Source organism: Anopheles darlingi, chromosome 3 (assembly GCF_943734745.1).
Source record: "Anopheles darlingi chromosome 3, idAnoDarlMG_H_01, whole genome shotgun sequence".
Classification (NCBI taxonomy): domain Eukaryota; kingdom Metazoa; phylum Arthropoda; class Insecta; order Diptera; family Culicidae; genus Anopheles; species Anopheles darlingi.
The window spans coordinates 18503967-18518435 of NC_064875.1; the positions used below are offsets into that span (position 1 = coordinate 18503967).

At 48.6% G+C, this 14469-nt stretch overlaps 1 protein-coding gene across 2 annotated transcripts in view; it reads right to left on the reverse strand.

The window, feature by feature from the left end:
* LOC125953462 (cysteine-rich motor neuron 1 protein-like) overlaps nucleotides 1–14469 on the reverse strand; it is a 163560-nt gene that overhangs the window by 38708 nt on the left and 110383 nt on the right. The window lies entirely within an intron of this gene.

Below are 14469 nucleotides of genomic sequence, written 5' to 3' on the forward strand. Positions count from 1 at the left end.
TTGTTTTGCATCGGATTAAGATTTATATTTCACAAATAAATAACTTCTCCATTCGTTGCATCGTTGTCGGAACTCGTCGGAAAGCCGTTTGCATATTTTATGCAGCTTCAGCTGTTCAGCAGTCGCAGTACGATGCCTTTACCGCCCCCCCCCGGGGGCACGCGCACTTGTGGGATGTGCGCTTCAACATTCTTTGGAGCCTACGAGGTTTCCGTTTTCGTTATAATGATGGATGAACGGGATGGTGGTGGTGGTGGTGGTTTGAGAAGTGGAGCTGCGTTCTAAGGCACCGGTGAATCGGTCGGAGCCTCGAGTCCAAGGGTTCAAGTTCTGCAAAGGTAATCATTTGTACCCAATAGTGTTCTGAAAAGTTTTCGTTTTTTGCCTTCTCGATGTCGGAACCGGAGAAGAAAGCAATCAGCGGCCAGAGAATGCGGATAACAGTGGAAACAGACAAGGAATTTGTTTTGCAAGAAGAAGCATCCCGTACGATTTTCCATCCTTTAGGTAAGCTTTATCGAAGGAGCTGCTGTTATGATAATTCTCCCGAAAGAGAGAGTACGGTGTACCGCTGCATATGAGCGAAGTTTATAAGATATTGAAGCGGAACAAAATATGAATCGTGTGCGGCCAGGTGCTCAGTGGAACGAACTTTGCACCTCATATAAAAGAACCAGCTTCTGGCTTCTTTGTCGCCAGAGTTAGGTATAGTTCAAGAACTGTCAACCCGTATAAAGTGCTTACGATCGCCCGAAACTTATACCCTGTGTTAGTAGAGGCACAAGGAACCGCAGTATCCGCACCCGGTTACTCGGCAGAACTTGCCACAGGGCCTCTCCGAAGGGTTCGCGAAGGGCTGTTTGGACGTCTTTTTTTGTGGCTTTCCTGGAAGTTGAAGTAGAAACCTTGGGAACCCTGGACAACGGCAGTAGCAGCAGCAGCAGCAGCAGCAGCACTGTTTGGTGCTAGTGTCAGCGAAACTCAGCGGGTTCCACAGCAAGCGCGAGGCGAAAAACAACACCTCGCCACACCATATCTTACCTCGCGCAGTGCTCCTCACTGCTCTCCACCGCAACTCCAGGCGGTGCGCGCTGATCGGGCCGAAAATTGCACTTTGAAACCATTTGGAGTGGAGGTTCACTTGCACCAAACGGGCGGGAATTTGGGAGTCGTTTCGCTGTTCGCAAAACAGTCTACCGGCGTGTTATTACCTCCCGTCCATTTTGTCACTTTTTAGTTTGTTGGAAAAGAAAACAAAAACCAAGAGGAGAAACCAAGACCCCGAAACCTGTAGAGTAGCAACTACCACCTTCGCGTCGGAAGTGCCCATAGGTGGCCCATGTGGTGCCGCCATGGGGAAAACTTGTATATGCTATGCAAGAAGTCCTGACGGAACCTGTTGGTTTCGGATTTGGAAGACCGGCGCTGGGGCGCTGTTAAAATATTCATTTCCTTAGCTTTGAAAGCAGCGTGTATGTTGTGGCACCGTCACGTGCCAGCCTCGTTACGCGATGCTAATGTGAACTGTCAAATGTTCTAATTGTGGTATATAGGAGACGGTTATAACCGTTTGCGTAACCTTTCGCGCCTGAAGCCATCAAAACGACCCCGCGGCGGCGCTCGATGCTTTCCATTTATGGTGTTCCTCCAATCGAAAGTGGGCTAACAGCAGCAGCAACAGCAACAGCAGCATCAGCAGCTGCCACACGCAGAAGGTGGCGACGAAAACATTGATTGCAGCCAGTGGCGCAAGTGGCCACATGGTCGGTCGGTCCGGCCACTTGGAAGACATCGAATTGCACTTACGAATGCAAAGCAACGGAAAGCCTTCAACCGGCCATCGGCACCGAGAAGGGAATTGAAAGGGCACACGTCGCGTTCGATTTCACGGTGCGTCATCGATCTTGAAGCGTTCGCGTGACGCGTTGGGTTCCGCGATACGTTTGGCCCTAATTGCCGCTGACTCAAATCTGACTTTGCGTCTGCGCGCAGTGGCAGTGGCAGTGGCTGTTGGCTGCTGGCTGCGGCAGTTGACGATCGAAACAGCACCATCACGCCACCGCCGCCACCACCGGAGGCACTTGTGATGTGTTGCACAAGCAGCGAAACCGCGATCGTCAGTTGGAGGTGAACCGTGGATGGAGGAATGGCGCCTAGGTTCTCGCGTGTCGTGGCTTCGCGATGATTTGTCAGGTGAGAAGGTTAACTAATCGTTGCCGCAATGACACCGAGTTCACGACTTATGCACCTCAAACGTTATGGGTTAGCTTTTTCTCGCGCGAGATAGCCGTAATTGTAGAGGAAATGGAATCAAGTTATTTAAATTTTATTGCTTTTCTTCGAGTATTTCAAGCAAACATCTCAGTAGTGAACAGTCATTAGTTCGGTTTAAACTGTGTAAGACGTAATAAAGGTAAGGTCCTTCACCATCTGGGCTAATATTAATGGTTTAATGAGACTTAAACAGTGTCTAAGGACACCTTGGTTTGAGCCAAACGCAATTTAAAGTATTCTCCCCGAAAATTCATGTTCCTGGAATATTTATCAAAAAATGAATAAACGAATTCCAGACGGAAACATCAAAATGCTGACCATAATTTGAGGTTTCCCACAAGGATACGCCTCACTGACTTTGAATGTGAAAGAAAAAGAAGAAAAAGAAGAAGAAGAAGCAAGCGAAATCAGCAACACGACTTCGAAGCAACAGGCGAGTTCCCTCTTCCAGTGAAGTGAAATTGGATTTTTTCCTCCCGCCTGCCGAATCCTGCCCGCGGGGTTTTCAATCATTTTTACCGCGCCTTTTGATCGTCGGGCTCACCGCGATACACCAGCCCCCCCCCCCCCCCCGTGGTTGGACACGGACGGATGGACGCAGCCTTCGCCTTTTGATGAAATGTTTCAGCGAATTATTTGCCCGCAGTTTTTGCTTTCTTATTCCCGGCGAAGGCACCGACGTCGTCGTCGAGGAGGCGGCGTGGGAAAAGCGACCGACCTGCTAATGAACCCTGGCCACAACCTGGCAGCTGGTGTGTCTAGGCTAAGTAGACACCACCGGCGACGGTACCGGCGACTGCAAACGGTGCATAACGAGCGAACGGTTGCGAGCCGTTTCTGCGTATTATGCGCGGTACACCCCCTCGACGTCGCCGTCGCCGCCACCGTCGCCACCACCGTCGCCACCGCCGCCGTGGTCAGTGGAAACTGTTTCCGAGGAAAATGGTGAAAATGAGTTTGCAGCTTTTGCCGCATTCTTTCCTTCGGGGCAATGAGGAGAACCTGCTGCTGACATTACGTCGGCCTCCGTCCGAAACGTTCAAAGTAATTGCTAACGAGACCGAACCGGTGGGTAATCTACTGCTTCGCGCTGTTCCGTAGCCTGCTCGCCTGCCTGCCTGCGTAGCTTATGGCTCTATCTCTCTAGCATGCGATGATGATGCTTCAATTCAGCATCGAAAGTCTCCCGCACCTACGCTGAAGACGCATACACACACACACACATGCGCACAGAAAGAGCAAATTGAATTGAAGCTTTTCCCGGGGAAATGGCAAATCGTTTCTTTCATGCGCTTTCATTAATTAAACATGCTCTCCATATCCGACACTCTCTGGACCTTCATGGGTTCATGCTACGCCAGTCGACGACGCTTGTTGAGTAGGTGCTGCGGCTCAGGGGAAGGGAAGGAGATGCACATTTCCGTGTCATGGAGCACGATTTCAATTTTGCAATCTCCTTCTCAACCATTCTCACCATTGCTGCTGCATGGACAGATGAGCTGCTGGTGTCACTGTGTTCCCGGTTGTTCTCTCTATCTCTTACTCTCCTCTTGGTGCTCCCGGAATCGCAGAGACGTCCAGAGATTAATTTAATTGCGTAATAAATCGTCAAACCTCTATCCGGCGTCGCTTGGTCGCTTGGACGACTTGGTCTCTCCGGGAAACCTAGTGTGAGCCGAGTAACATGAGTCCTTCACTGACTGCTAGACCCGATGGATGCTGTAGCAGCTGCTGCTTCGTCTAAACGTTCTTTTTCCCACGAGCTCGATTTGCATCATATCGTTGCTCTACTGTAGCTGATGCCACACACCATTACAAACGATAAACATTGTAGCACTACTGCAACTGCACTGCAACTGCACAACGCTGTGTGCCTGCAACGAGTGTTCTGCGTTGCATCATTGGCTCGGTGTCTCGATGTCCTCCGGGTATAGACAGCAGCATCATCGTCGTTCCGGCCAGCATATTGGCAGCAGATATTTGATTTGATTTAGCATGTTGATGCTCGTTGATGCTGGGCAAAAATAACAGGGAATCCATTCTCTGTTGTCCGTGTGTGTGTGTATGTGTGGATCTATGTGTGTATGTGTGGATGTATGTGTACTTGGGGTCAGTTTTAATCAACTTTAGCTCGAGAGTAAACCGACTGACATGAGCCACAGTAGCACATATCTGTTCAAATTCATTTTATGCATTTGTGTTCGAGTAGTGTGTTTGTGTGTGCAGTTTTCCAGGCAAAGGCAGGCAGCATGTAATGGAACCACGTGTTACACATGCCGTCACCGTATATAAAATGGCGGAAAAGGAGCAAGATATTCTATTATTGCTCACAGTTTTGACTGTTCGTCGTTGCATAAAATCGCACAACAATCCAACAGACCCCTCTCCAGGGTCGCCATTTTAAGAAATCTGATCTGCATTTGGCCACCAGCCTCTTCCCCCCCTTCCCTGCTACACATTCCGCTTTTGAATCACTTTACGATCAACGTGCATGTTACATCACAACATCACATCTGGCACAACAGCAATGGCATCAGCGTCGACATCCATCCAAAGCGAATGCGATGCGCATTGCCAGCTGCTGCACCAAATTGCAGCAATTCTTGTCGTTGCAAAACCGACCCGGTGCACTTTTGTGCACCTCTCGCCCGTTCGCTCGCTCGCTCGCAATGACGGATGGCTGGTGGGATGATGCTATTTGATACGGTTCACGGTCAGCAATTGGAAGTAAAGCTGCCATCGCTGCCATCGCTGCCGCCTGTCAGCATAAATTGGCTTCGCTTCCTCGCTCGAGCACGCGCGCGCTCACCACCCTACCAGCGATTGAATTTCGCGCTGCTGCTGCTGCTGCAAGTGTGGCTTTCGCTTTCGTCTCGAAAAAAACACAAAATTGCGTTCACCGCCACGGGTTTGCGACGACAAAAAACGGGACCGATCGAAGCCTTCAACGAAAGTCGTAGTCAATAAAGCGGAAAAGTAAAACAAATCATTAAATCTTAAGCCCGTGGCCCTGCGAGCTAAAGTAAATAAAGGCGCGCATGAAGTACAGGCGGTTTCATCAGCGATGCAAAACGTGGAGCGAACAAAGTCATCGCCGTTGGCAAAAGAAAAGGGGGAGCCCCTTGTGTGTTGTGTTCTTGCAGTTGATGATGTAACCCGAGAGAAGAAAAAGGGTAAAATGATCGATTCAACGCGTTACACCGCGGTTAGTGCATGCAGCACCACTAAAAAAGGGGACGCAACGACCGAACATTCCTCTCCACAAAGTGCTACAACCAATAAAATGTTATCGACCGGTTATCAAATAAAAAAAACACCGATTTGCATCCACAAACCAGATTCGAACCAGAGGACAATAATGGAGTTGGTCTCGCGCATCCTCACTGCTGATTGGCGCTTGAAGATAATAAATAAATTTCCCGGCGATAAAACGATGCACAGAAAACCTCTTCCAACAGACCAGCTGCGGCGATGACGACGACGTTGGCTGTCTGTAGCGTGACGTAGCGTGGCAGGGTGTAACGCGCCGCCGGCGGGATGGGTTTTGCAATAAAACAATCGTACCACCGAAGGCACCGGCGCGAACCGCAACACGACAAATGTGCAGCATAAGCACCATGAAATCCCACCTCCGCCCCCTGGACAGCATAACTTTTCAATGAGTTTTCCATCAACTTTTCCACCACCAGTCGTCCCGCGTGCCATTGGACGCCATTTCTTATGGCGATCTGTGGCGTCGTTTGGCTGGCGGTCTGGAGAGGTCCGTTGGGCAACGATGACATTTGAATAAAAGTCAGTTGCGAGGAAAGTTGAGTGAAAGTTTGAAGGATGAGACCGCCCGGAGGGGGTAGTGAGAGTCTTTCATGGGCGTTTGTAAGAAATGAAGCACTCGACGGGATGCCGGGACCAGTGCGAATGGAGGGAGCAAACTTTGACTTCCATAAGCTTCGTTTTTGTGTGCACGAACTCAGTACAAGAAATCTTACGCAAAAGGAAAGCGAACGAATGGAAGAGAACCAATTCGAAATACATCGAAACAATGGAATCACGAGCTCTACCAGCAGGAGCAGCAGCAACAAAACGGGATAGATCATCCCCCTTCTTGTACTCGTACTTCTTGAAACCTCACCGCACCAAAAACCACTCCGCAAGTCGCGCGATGGGTGCATTATTGGTGGTCCAAGGGGAATAGTAGTGACGTATAATAGGGTACACCTCCCTCCCGGGGTCCACTCAGTCTGTCTGTCTGTCTCTCGGTCTGTCTGTCTGTCTGTCTGTGAAAGTGCTTGTCCGCGGTACCACGCGGTAATCGTCGACAATAATCATAAATTATCAATAAAATAACAATAAAAATCCAGCGACTATGAAATCGAGTAATTTATCACACGCGACTAGATTGTTCAGTCAACCAGTAGGGAGAGAGGGACAGTGAGGGAGTGAACCGATGCGAGTGGATGCCAAAAGGGGTTTCGGATAACGCCTGCCATTCAGTCCACGTCCCGTTCAGGCGCGCGCGGAGACGGTGCGCGTGTCAAATGGGAAGCTAAAGGCACACCCAGAATGGGAATCACTCGCTCCTCCTCGGACCAGCAGCAGTAGCAGATGGTTTGTCAGCAGCACGATGATGGTGTGTACCGGTGTGTGCGTGTGTGCGCGCGCGCGAGTGTTGGGAGTTAATAGAACATTTGCTCAAAAATCGTTTGTTATGCGCCAAACTAACAAATCGATCAATGGAGAGCGCGCTCGCTCGCGCTCATTGGTGGCCAGACCGATCCCCAGACCAGACCAGACCAGACAGCCCGCGCTACCTCCCGGTTCCATTCGGGGTTTTCGTTTTGAGGAAGATTTATCGACCTGCCACGGTTTGCGGTGGCCCCTGGCGTATTAAATGGATTGCTTCAAGGCGGGAACTTCTGCTGCTGCTCCTGCGTCGTGATGCTTTCGCGGCTCAACGAACGAGCGATGAGCACGATCTGTCCGCTCCGTGGCGTCACGCGTCACGTCACGTTCGGGATCTCCTATTGTCAAAAGGTGACACGCACGCACGCATGCACACACGCACGGAGGTGCCGGTCATAAATTAGAGCGAAGAGAAGTGTGGCAGACATCAAGGGAGAGAGGATCCCGCCGACGGTTTAGTTTAGTTGTGCGGATGTAACCGACACAAAACAAACAGTGGCCACATAAAAAAAACGGTCACGGTGCTATTTTCAGTCGATCGGTCGAATCATTACACGCCACACATAGAAAAAAAGAACAAACTAAATGTTCGAATGTCAGGCACACCGAACGGAAATGCCGAAAGGTCAATGGCGAAAGGCACTTATCCGGCTGGGGCGACCCGCTATTTATAGGGAATCCATTTCCAAGCTTCACTCGACCGGCCGCGGCATGAGTTATGCATGACGTAAAGTAGTGTGAGGTTTCGGAGAGCATGTTTTGTGTGTTTTAACTTGCATCAGTAGTCGCAGAAACTACCGCAGCGTTTAATGTTCTACCTGCAGCTGGTATTTCTAAAGAAATGATCAAACGAAGAGCTCGCAGGAAGAGGAGCAAGATGAACGGAGTGTCCTGAAAAGCTGTCACGAGCTAGCGGAGCGTTAGCAGATGAGCTGTCAAACTGGGGAAGCCGATGACAGTTCGATGTCGCAAAGCCGTGTCAGTTGTCGTGTCAAATCGAATCCGACAGGTGTACCAGCTAATCAGGTTCGATGAAAATGATTTTGATAGAAGTAGCGAACGTCCAAGGAACTGAGAGGTATTTTCTCGTAAAAGTGTGTTTTCCACAGCTAGCAGCCGGTACCGTCATCGCTACGTCGCTGACGAGAGCATTTTAAGTGCAGTAGTAGTGCTCAAGAGAGCACTTGGGGCTGTTTGTAGCTGGTTTGTAATTGAAATGTGATGCGCTTTGGCCCTGGCAAGGTGGATTGGAATATTTATTTGAAATCCTTCCTTCCTCTCCACAACCTTCTACACAACCTCGCCACTTCTTTCTCGTCATTTTGCTCTAGTTTCGTTCGTCGGGGGGAGGGTGTTTGTCTAGGCCAAGTGTGTTTTGCTACGTCCCACGGGTGCTGCTACCGTGCGTCTCCATGTCTGACATCATCACCTGGCCCATCATCCCACCCCTTCACCCCAGCCCCTCCTCTCCCCTTGAACGCATCACATATAAAGTGCTTTTTCGCTCAGCTCATAAATAATCATTGAGTATTCCCGGGGTGCTACTCCTCCCGATCCCGGTTGTTGCGGTTTTGTTCGACAGGTTAGACCGACAAGGTTTTTTTTGCCTTTCTTGTTTTGCACCAACAACAGCTCGATTGAGAACCACAGCCGCCGAGTGCGATACGCAGCAAGTTGATTGTTATCTTTGTTATAACATCATACGGACTGAATTGTGTGCAACATAATAGGGGCGAGCATTTCGAAAGCATTTCATAGAATTATGCGCTGCTGAAATCATGTTGTAGGAGCATGTTAAAAAAACATACTGCTACCGCTGTGGTTCATTGTATTGTGCTGCTCCGTGTAGCAACGTAATAGTACTAATTAAAAGGAAAGCGATTGTTCTCCATCGTAACATTGTTGAGCAGTTTTTGTGCATAAAGGTTGCACTTAATGCGCTTTGAAATAAGTCGATTGGTAGGGGAATCGTTTGTTCAAAGCTTACAATGTTTCTGCTACAATGTTCACCGGAAATCTAATCGGTAGAATTGAAAATACTTCCAAGCCCCGAATGTTGCGTCTCCGAGGCAACTGAAACTAATAACATAGTTGTTTCGATTTCCTATCTGCTCCCACCAGACACGTGCAGCCGTGGCACTTGCTGGCGGGCACATTTGAAAATGTAAAACTTGCTCCGCACCGAACGCCACTAAAATGTTTATTTTTTCCTTTTCCTTACTTCTCTCTCTCTCTCTCTCTCTCTTTCAAATGGCACGTATCGATGGCCGTGTGGACGGAGACCAGCGGCCGAAATGCCACGTCAAACGAAAGGTGAAGTCAAAATGGACGCGCCCAGGGGACGCAACCGAGCTACGGCGTGTAACACGTACCTTCGACGGTGCACTCGCTTGACTGCCGCGGAGGAAATATAAATATTAAGGAAATTTCTGTGCGCAAGGAGAGGGTGTTGACGATAACCCGGGGGTGGTGGTGGTGGTGGTGGTGCTGCTGCTGCTACCCTATTGCTCACGATCTGATCCAGCCAAGGTCACGCTCTGGGAGGTGGCAAGGATGCTGTTTGGTTACCATTTTCCATCTACTAGGGCGCCTCGGCAAAAAAAAAAACAATAAATCAACCGAAACCAAGACTGCCACCACCCTACCACCCACCCGCCCAACCACTGGCTGGCGCCTTTGATGGATCGGCACGGCGTGACCCACGCGAGCACAACATTCGACGAAGGTCGCGCCGAAACGGTGCGCGCACTGTGTTCGCGCGGAGGAAAATGGTGAGAGAAAAATGTGTCGCACCCCCTCGCACCCATCAACCCCTTTGGTAGACGACCTTGAGGTGGATATGGATTTCCCTTTCTTTTTTTTTCACCGCCCCCCCCCCCCCCCCCCTTAATACGCCTTCATTCCAATGTTTGATTTTCCCCCAGTGACACACATCCTGCTGTGGCCGATGCTGCGCTGGCTGGCTGGCCACGTTGAGCCGCACGCCAACACACACACACCCACAAGCATAGGGCGATGAAAATTAATCACTCCCCAGTGCGAGAAGGCATCTCGAGGCGGGTGGGAGAGAGGTATTGAAATCGTTGGCCAGCGTGGAGTTACTTATGCTACCGAAGCGAAGGTTCACCTACTCCTGCATACTGTTTGGACACGCGCGCACGGGGGTACAAAACACGGCGATACGGGATTCCAAACATTCGAACAGCAAACGAGGACCAGCCCGCGATCGTCGCGTCGAACGATGCGATACGCCAGATGATTTATGTTGCCCCAAACACGGTGCCCAATGGTGACGGTCCGAACACAGTTCGATGTTCTCTCTAATCTGTTTATGGTGGCGGCTATTTCGTTTCATGCTGTGCTCGGTTGTTGTTATTGGGAACCAGCGGAACAACAGCGCCAGTTGACAGCCCCACAGCAGCACGTTCTGTGCCGATCCTGCGCCGGTCTCTACCCGTCTCCATTCGTTGAACGACGTGCTTGGTGCGGGCTTTGTTTGCATAGCGGCCAATTAAAATAGGCGTCACTGTCTCAAAAAAAAATATTTAAAAAGAGATATTCCTCAAGGAATAGGGGTCTCGCTCGATCGATCATAATGGAACATTTGGATTACTTGGGATTGTGGAATGAATGGAATGGTTCAGGCAAGGTACTTTCTCTCTCTCTCTTTGGTGAATCCTAATTTTATCGATTAAATTGTTTCTGTTAGCATAAATTAAGCCAACGCTCAATGTATAATTATTATAAAGGAGCCTCGAGAACCGTCCGACCAGAAATAAAAAAAAAAATAGCCAACACGTACTATATTTTCTGTTTTGAAATATTCAGTGTTAGATGCTGATATCTGGCATTAACGTCATATGTAAACGTCATATCTTTGCTAATTATACTAAAGACAAAACTAAATGATATTAGCTACAAATACCTTTTTTTAGACATAAATAAGGACGGACGAGCCGTGCGTTTAGCTACAAATCCTTAACATAACGAGATTGCTCTATTTGTTGATGATGCCAATAGTCAATGTTACACACACTTTAAAGGACGTTTTAGCAATTGCAATACAAGCCATTTCTATTATTATTATGCTAAGTTAGGGGAACAGAGAGCTTTAATGCACAAAGCAGAAAAGATTGTTCAACTTTCTAATCATGACATCATGTTTGACTTGTTTTGAAACGAAAACAATCGATATTATTATTGATCGTAATAAATGAAATGTTGACGTTACAATGACGATAAAATGTATCGTTTTGTAAATCCAAATATCGGTAAAAATGTGTTTTTTAATCCTCAAAAACTCGGAACACCAGACCAACAAATGTTTTCATTTCTGAGGGCATCTTTATCGATTAGTTATTTAATCTGAAAGAATAACAACCAAGAACTGCAAGCGAAATATTACTCCAAAGCAATACTAATCCCAGAAAGTACCGAGCAAAAACCCCTGGCAAAAGTATGACTTTGTGTACCTAGCATAAATCTCATCGCCGAAACCGATGAGCATGGCAAACAACATTTCGCTTCCGGTCAGGACTCGTAAATTAGCCAACATTATTTGTGGCCAGGGGGATCGGGATCCCGTCGAGAGCGCCGAAGGGAAATAATATCATCCAACCATCAAAGACGTTCGAAGGCGAAGTCAAAGGCGAAAGTAATCGCCGGGGGAGCAGATCTCACTTTTCGCATAACTTTCACTGCCCTGACTGCCCTGCCTGACTGCCTGTTTGTAGTGTGTATTTACCTCCACCCCGTGACGTCACGAAACCACGGCGCAGGAATTTCATTCAGTTTTCAGGCGGCAAACCAAATGGCGTCGGAATTCGTGCGCCGCCGAAATTGGCCAACTCTTCTTCCAGTTGGCTGCGTAGCGTATAAGCGGAAGAAGAAGTTGGCAAAGAAAGGGTCGCGAGAAGGAGGAAGCGAAGGAGAACGAGGAGCTGTTTGCCAAAAAGTTCTTCTGCGCCAACGCCGCGCATCGCAGCGCGGGGCTTTGATGATGAATATTTAATGCCAGCGCCGCTCTCCCCTCCTCCTGCTGTTCTCGCATCGCATCTTGTTGGCGTTTTTGTTTAAAAATAACCATTCCGACCATTTCCTGTCCTCCTGTGTCCCCACATGGCCCCAAGGGAAGGGAGGTCCATCCACCTTCTTCTAATGCGCATCGGCAACGAGTTGCCAGATGGCAGAGCACGCGATGCTTTTTGCGTATGTGTGCGTCTTTATACGTGTGTGTGTGCGTGCGTGTGTGTGGACAGGATGCTCCACATGCTGACGTCGACATGCGGCCGACCGACCTAAATGCAAACCCCGTTCTACTCCGATGATGTCATAAGGCCCTGATCTTGACGTCACGGATGGATGTCCGGCACGACCGGCGGCTAATGGACCGGTCGCGGCCACGACGACGGAACCACCAGCTGATTCACGCCAGCTGGCCCGTGCAGATCTTAACAGATGATCTTGGCCGATGGTTGGTGGGTGTTCATTGCGCTGGTATGCAAAATCAAAACAGACAAAACGTCAGATCCCGACCACGAGATCCCGGCCGGCCCTAGGTTGTTTTTGGGTTCGCGCTGCACGCCAGTAGTGTCCGTGGCGTAGCGTGGCGGCGTGTCGCGCAAGTTTGTCGCGCAGTTCGTGCGATCGAGATCGCGATTCGTAAATAAACACAACACAACACGCCGTGTCAATGGTCCCCTAATGGTCGAGAAGTTAGTGCACGCGCGCGCGTCTGTGTGTGTGCTGAAGAGTAAATCCCAGAAATAGCATTCCTGCTGATCAGCTGTGTCACGATCGTGCTTGTGGTGCATCCACCTTCACCGTTGCTTTCACTTTTACGCGTTTCGGTGTCCGGATGATGATGACGATGATGATGATCCAGGATTAATAGCCGCGAATTACATGGAGTGGAATTCGAAATAGACATTCATCATGCAGCATGTCTTACTGTTTTGATTGTGCAAGATGACGAAAACTGTTATAAAATCATGAAAGGAAGCGACACCCAAGTTAGAGGAAACACAAATCTAGGCTCTTGGCAAAACGTTACTCAAACCATCCGCTCTCCACCAACATCGCCCGTTGATCGCATCGCGGGAAAAACGCTCCGCGGCACGATCACTTCCAAAATAGCGCCACCGATCGCGTGATCGGGTGTATTCTGGTATCTTGGGGCGGGGATGTTTTCCATCGAACACACGCGCGCACGGGAATGTCAAGTGGAATCGTATGGGCATGGGCGCTCGCGGTTGCGTTCTGTTGTCTACTCGTGCCGTCTGTGCTGGATCGGCAGCCATTTACCGACGCTTCCGATTGCCCTAATGGCGTGTGTAATGTTTATTTTCAAACGTTCACCGAGTGTTGGTGGCATCAGCAGCAGCGGCGGCGGTCTGGTTGGCGGTCTGGAAGCGCCAGTCAAGGGGAGGTTGGGCCCTCTTTTTGGTGTGCGTTAACTCCTGCGATTAGCTAATTGACTTACGAATGATCTATCTGATCGGACAAAATACTGTGTGATTTTTGTGTTTCGTGTTTTTTTTCTTTCCTTCGTGGTAAAGAAGACCGGGAAGGAAAATCCCAACTCATTGGTTTGGTTCTTTTTGGAGAGTCGAGCATTGGGGAATGGAATTTCGACAATTTTTGCCGCGAACTCGGCGTCGAGGAAAGGATGGCGCTTTATATTTTTAAACAAATTGGCCGCCGGATTCGGAGCGCTGACGGTCCCGGAGAGACCGGAGTGTGGTAGACCGTACTCTCGTGGTGGTGGTCATTGACATTTCGATTTAAATATAAATTATAGTATCACGCACTGGGATGAATCGATCCGCGGGATTGGCGCGTGATCGTTAGCGGAGCGATCAAAACACGAGTAACAGTCGCCCGGCGGTGACTTACCAGGCGAAAGATGCGTTACGAGGTTCGGTACGTCCGGTCAGGGATTGTACAGCTTTTTTGGTATGGCTTGATGTGCTTACCTGCAAAAGATAAAACGAAAACTAATTGTTAAAAAAGTTATTACCAGATGTTGATGTTTAAAATGAATTTCATGAGAAGGTACAATATTATAAATAAAGGAGCTCTGATCGTCAAGGCGTCAAGTCGCTGTTTTTGATACCAAGAACACCAGATTAATGCCATTAAATTTGTATATGCAATCCATTAGATAAATTGCAGCTTAAACATTATCCAGTTAAATTCAAAATATACATTAGCAAGCACTTTTATCTGATTTGTGCAGTTAAAGTACCATTTAAGGATTTTAGTACGAAACAATCCAATATGTTGATACGAAAACCACAAGCAATTAATAGCAGTTATAACAATTTAGTGTCCGTTTCAAATGCTTATGAAATTGAAAACACTTTAATATGTAAAAAATTATCTAACCGGTTTACTAATTTGCAGATGAGACAACGAAAATTGCATCAATGACGCAAGAGAACATCAAAATAAACATTTAAAGCAGTTAAGCTCGCATAATTTCAAACTTCTTTTCGGTCTGCTGTATTTGACCCA